Below are 6,351 nucleotides of genomic sequence, written 5' to 3' on the forward strand. Positions count from 1 at the left end.
TTGAAGTTAAAGGAGAAGAGCATAAGGTTTACCGGTTGCACAAGGCCCTCTATGGTCTGAAACAATCGCCAAGGGCCTGGTATGAATGTATCAACTCTTATCTGAATGATAATTCATATTTGAGACTCACAAGTGAGCCTACTGTTTATATAAAGAAAACTGATGAAGGTGATATTATTATCATTTGCATTTATGTTGATGATATAATATATACCAGCTCCTCTCAACATTTGATAGAAGAATTCAGAATGAAAATGATTCAAGAGTTTGATATGACTGATTTAGGGAAGTTAGCTTACTTCCTTGGGTTAGAAATCAGTCAAACAGTGAATGGTGTCTTCGTGTCACAAAAGAAATATGCTACGGATCTTCTTAAGAAATTTGGCATGTGGGGATGCAAGGGTGTTGTAACACCGATGAATAAAGGCGAAAAATTGCAAGGAAATGATTCAGGCAAGGTTGATGGGACTGAGTTCAGAAGCTTAGTGGGAGGATTACTATACTTGACACACACAAGGCCTGAATTGGCATTTGCAGTTGGGTTTATTGCAAGATACATGCAATGTCCAACTTCAATACACTATGGAGCAGCTAGAAGAATTCTAAGGTATGTGGCAGCAACACTTGAGTACGGTATATGGTATGAAGGAGGTGTAGCTGTCAAGCTAATTGGCTATTCAGATAGTGATTGGGCTAGGTCTGATGATGATAGAAAAAGTATATCGGCCTATGTGTTTTCAATTGGTAGTAGTGTGGTATCCTGGAGCTCAAAGAAGCAGCAAGTTGTGGCCCTTTCATCAACCGAAGCTGAGTATATCTCAGCAAGCAACTGGAGCAGCATGTCAAGCAATCTGGATGAGGCAACTACTAAATGAACTGGGCTATAAACAAGAAGAGGCAACCGAGATCTATTTTGACAATGAATCAGCCATCTTCATGTCAAAGAATGCAGCATTTCATAGCCGAAGTAAACACATTGATATCAAGTTTCACTACATTAAAAGTATGGTAGATTCAAGGCAGATAAAGCTAAAGCCCTGCAAGACTGAGGATCAAATTGCTGACTTACTGACAAAGCCTCTTGGACCGGACCGGACCAGTTCAGTTATTTTAGGGAAGCTCTCGGAGTCAGAAAGATTGAATTAAAGGAGGGTATTGGACGTAATTCAATCTCAAAGTAACCGTTGTCTAGTAGCCGTTTGAAGTTGTTATCGGATGAGAATAAAGTGCACAGTCAAGCTCGTTCCTGATAATGTGGCTTGATCCAGTTTTTACGTATCAGTTGTTATTTTTCGTTTGTTTACGTTTTCTAGCCGTTGCATGTATTCCCTTTATAAAGGGTTGATGAATTATCAATAAAATCATCCGAATTTGTGCAATCAACGATTAGATTTTCTGTTTTGCTCTATCATTCACCACAGTTCATAGAAGGCAACCCGGCCCCGTGTTTGGGTCAACTATCCTAATGGCAACAAAATCCAAAATAATGACTTACATATTTTTTAATTAATACAATTTGCCAAATAGTTGTGATTCTTTATAATTGTGTCTAGTAAATATGATGAAATAATGGTTAACCGGGTAGGGTTAACTCACTGGTCTCGTCAAGAAGGGTTAATCCCTTCCTCCCGAGGATCGCTGGCTGGATCACCGGTGGGTTGATCTCCAACACAAGGAAACAAACCGTGACTCGTAACAAGGAGGATGGGGTGGGGGTGCTCCTTGTTACCACTCTCCGGCGTGAGAATCAGTAGTTTGCTTGGGAAGCAAAGTAAGATAGTAGTAGTAGTGAGAGAGTTGTGAAGAGATACCTCAAACCTGGTTTGGGGTTGGTATTTATAGCTGAGGAGTGAAGGAGGAGGTGGATGGATAGACTGACGGCATGCTGCACCTTTGCAGGTGTGTCAGACATGTCGGCCGTTGAGACGACGCCACGTCAGTCTATCGCTTCCGTAGATCTGACAGGTGACTGCCATTGGTTCCACTTGCACTGTGGTGTCAGTCCCACTTGTTGAGCGTATAGGATGCGGTGCTAGCCGCATCGCTGTCTGCGGTAACATCTGATGTTATCGCGTCTCTTGCTAGTGATCAAGAAATACGCGAGATGCGGTGCTGGCCGCATCGTCGCCTGTGGTGACTGTTGCTGTTATCCAGCTTCCTTGTATTGATAGAAGTGTTCACTGGACGCGATGCGAGGCCGCATCGCTGTGAATACTTCCGTTTTCATACACCAGATGTGATGCTATGTCGCATCACTCTACCGTTCTCATGTTCCATGTAAGTCCTCCTTCGTTACTAGATAGATTGGATTCACCCCTTGTGTCGATGCGTTCTCGCATGGGCACAAGTAGGTTGTTAACTGGTGGGGGTTTTGATAAGGGTAATGGTCACTCGCGGTCGATGCTGACGCGAGATCTGGGACCATACCCCTTCAAGTCCCCCCAATCTAGTGTTGCTGCCACATACAAGTTGTATGTGGGAGGAGTACTGGACTATGGTGTGTAGAAGGTAGTTTGGAGTCTGGAGAAGATCCTAGACCATGTGGATGGTCTTTTCTGTTTGTAGATCAAGCTGGAGGTCTGGAAGGGTCATTTGACGCCTCTTCCGTACCGGTGAAAATGTTTCGTCTGATACGAAATTCTCAGCCTTTGGCTGGTTGCCACCTGTTGGTGTGCCGAACCAACTGGAGCAATTAGTTGGAGGAAGTGTACAAACTTCGAACCAATCTTTGAGATGTGGTTGAAGGTGTGCACAAACTTCGACCCAACCTTTGAAGTGGTGAATGAAGAAGAGAGCATGTTGTTCCCATGATTGGATATCTAATGATGATTCCGTTTGTGGGGTATTCATGTTCTTCCCATTAGCTCTCAAGTAACCGCACGTCTTTTGCGGTTACCACGTTGCTTGACATTGTTGGCCACGGTTGTGGGAGCAACGTTGGGTACTTGCGTCATTGTTGGCCATGTTTGGTCGAACAATGTGATTCTGGATAACGGTCAAATAAACATGATTCTATCCAACGTACAAGTAGGGTAACAAAGTCATAAGCAGACTTGTTACCGCTTGTTCGACCGCTTGTTGTTCGACAAGGGCTCGTGTGATTATTGTGGATTTCGTCCGCATCTCTTCCTTAGGCACCTTCCTTCCCACTCCAATACCGAGGAGTTTTCCTTGGAGTAGTTTCGTCCCTCGATGTGGGGTTAGTTGTGGCTCCACCATAGCAACCATTTCCGGAAGCTATGGTTATGTCCGCAGTGACTCATGAGTGTCTGCGGTTTTGCATTCCCATATTCGCTCGAAACGGGTGTGTTGCTCGGATGTGGCTCTTGAAGGTTCAGGAGTCAGGGTTGCTGATGTGCGCGTGCGTACATTCCCCTCCTCCTTCAAGTTAAAGAAGGTGTTCATGTACCCTCTGCGGTTGTGAACCGGACAGGAGGGATTTGAAGCTTGAAGAGAATGAAGGCAATGCGGTTTACCTATTTCTGAGATATGGTTCAGTCCAAAGAACAACGCTGGTTCTGAGTATCTGACACACCTGAACGGGCTCGTGTGTGTCATTTCCGCATATTCCACGTGTGCTCGTGGGTAGTGCGGAAAGGTATTATACCCCCTTTCAGTGTGAAGACATATATTTTTGCCTATTTTTAGGGGTATGTAAAAAACACGATATGCGGTATGGGTTATGGTGCGGTACACCAGAGAAACCGCATGCCGCTTGTAATTGGATAAGGTAGTCGCTTTTTGTTGCATACGTGGCTGATCTCACGTGTGAGTTGGTGGAAGTTGGTGAGATCTTTCTGGCATGTGCTGAAATGAAAGGACGTTTGCACTGCCCGAGGCATTAAATGCACTGTAGCAAAGAGTGTAAACGTCTCTTAAGTCAGGCGCGTGGGCGGCCACGCGCGCGTGATAACCGTCAGCGAAAACGGCGCTTGACACGTGGTGTCGCGCAATTCGTTCTTTTTGAACGTGATGATTCGTTTTCTCCCTCCGCATTAATTGCGATGGGTATATAAGGGGAAACCGTTCGTGGTTTCCCCTCACTTGTTCGAAATTTCAAAAATTTGCCGGTGAGAGAAACCTTTCCTTTGTCTTCTCCGACGATATTTGTTGAACTTCCGGTGAGGTTGAGTTTAGTTTTTCTACTCACGTTCTTTCGTTTCTTCAACATTTTCTGATGGCTGAACCATCAAGTCCACACAATGTGGAGGGTGAAAACCCTGAACAGCCGGTAGTGGCGGAGGAAGAAGAGGGGGGGCCGCCGGTGGTGGTTTACCGGAGTTAAAGTGGACCAAGAAGACCTTTGATCGTCTGATGCTTGATGTCCAAATGCCCCCTGAATATGGGGCCTGCTACCCATCGGAGAGTGACACCGGTGCCGATGCTCCGGCCGGTTATGTGACCATGTGGGCAGACTTTTTTGGTGACTGTAATCTCCGGTTACCTTTGACTGTTTTTGTTGTCGAGGTTTTGGAGTGGTACAAGGTCCACATTTCTCAACTGAGTCCGTTTGGTATGATCCGGATTCGAAATTTTGAATTCACCTTTCGTGCTCTTGGCATAGAGCCTACCGTTGGAGATTTCCGACGGTTTTATCAAATGACGGTGTCCTTGGGGTTCTTTACCTTCCGTCAACGAGAGGGTAGTCCCAAACTGATGACTCCTCCCAAGGGGATGACGAAGTGGAAGATGAAGTTCTTTTACATCAAGGCTGCTGCCATTGTTGCAAATATGACGTTTCGGAATGTGACCGAGACGATCATAGCAGAGACCATTGCGGTCCCAAGTTTGAAGACGGTGGAGTGGTTTTCGCGGTTGCAGACCATTGAGTCTGTGAAGTTGAACAACACACAGTTGTGGGTGTTGCGCATGATGCTGACAAGGAGGAACAAGAAGTCAAAGCCCGTGGTGCGGGAGAAAAGTGGTGGTACGTACTTTTCATTTGTTTAACTTTCTTATCCCCGTATACGGTACTGAGTTGTGCGTTTGCTATCAGAGGATGCTCCCTTATGGAGGATGTTTGCCCCGGTTCCAGGGTCAGGTGGAAATAGTTGTTTGTGCGGATGGCGAGGAGGAGTTTAATGTTATCATTCGAGATAACTTCCGGGTGCCTACTGAGGCCGCATTAGCAGTTGAGTTGCCGCGGGGCAAAGGTATGTTTAGGAATCCTTTATTCTTGTGATAACAATAATGGTTGCACTGACTCACCTCTTGGATGGTTTTCATGCAGGTGAACTTGGGGCCTTAGGGGACCCTGATGCGAAGGGTGTGCCTAAGAGGCAAACGGTGAATGGCGTGCGCTTTCGCCAAAAGAAAATACCGGAGGTCACTGTTGTGCCTCATCTGGTACCGCATGCGGCAGGTATCTCTCACTCTTCTTTCCGTAGATACTTGGATTATGTGATAGTTTCTGATACCCTTGAGGGTTTGGGTACAGCTGCGGGCTCGCAGTCTGGTGCTGGGAAGAGGCAAGTAGAAGAGACGGCCGCTGGTGCCGGTGGACCGAAACGTCGGAGGTTGCAGTCTAAGAGGACTGGTCCGACATCAAAGAAACCTGCGGTTACTGTTGGTAAGTGTTGTTTAGCTTGTCTCAAGTGTTATGTACAACCTGTGTTTTGATAGCTATTTGACTTTGTTTTGCAGAGCTTCAAGATAAAGATTTTTCTATCTTTGATGCTCCGTTGTCACCTCCGCATGCCACGGGTGCAGGTGCGGGTGCGTCAGAGGAACCTTCGGCACCCTTTGTCAAGGTGGTGCCTGATTCGACCGTGCAAACGGAGGGTACCGCAGAGAAAGTCGCAACCCAGATATTCGATACCGTTGATTCGTCCAACAATCTGATCTCTCCCAATGAGGGTGATAATTTGGGTCTGCGGTTTTCTGATTCTGGGAAGCAAAAGTCTGATGTTAAGCCGCAAAAAACTGATGCTGAGGTGCGGCAGCATGATGCTGAGCCGCAGAAGTCTTCTGCTGGTGAGAAGGGTACCGGTTCGTCTGCCGGTGGTGCGGGTTATGATGGGCCTCCAATTCAGCCTGGGGAGTCTGAATTGGAGTATTATTATCGCACCTATACCCAGGGTCGAAGTACTGTTTATCACCGACCCCCCTGGACTGTTATGCAGGGGGATGATATTTCCAACGACCCTTCTGCGTGTAAGGAGATTCTGGGTGGTTTGGGCACCCCCTTTGAAGTGGAACGTGCCCGTGGCGCCCCCCGTGAGTTGCGCATCAATCAACTCTCCACCTTGCTAGTAGGAAGTTCCATAGTGGCTAACGCCATTTTGGAAGACTACAAGGTGTTAGGCCGCAGAGAGGATGAAGCTGCTCGCTTGCGGGCCGAAGCGGAAGAGT

The sequence above is a fragment of the Helianthus annuus genome, chromosome 2 (genome assembly GCF_002127325.2).
Source record: "Helianthus annuus cultivar XRQ/B chromosome 2, HanXRQr2.0-SUNRISE, whole genome shotgun sequence".
NCBI classification, from domain to species: Eukaryota; Viridiplantae; Streptophyta; class Magnoliopsida; order Asterales; family Asteraceae; genus Helianthus; species Helianthus annuus.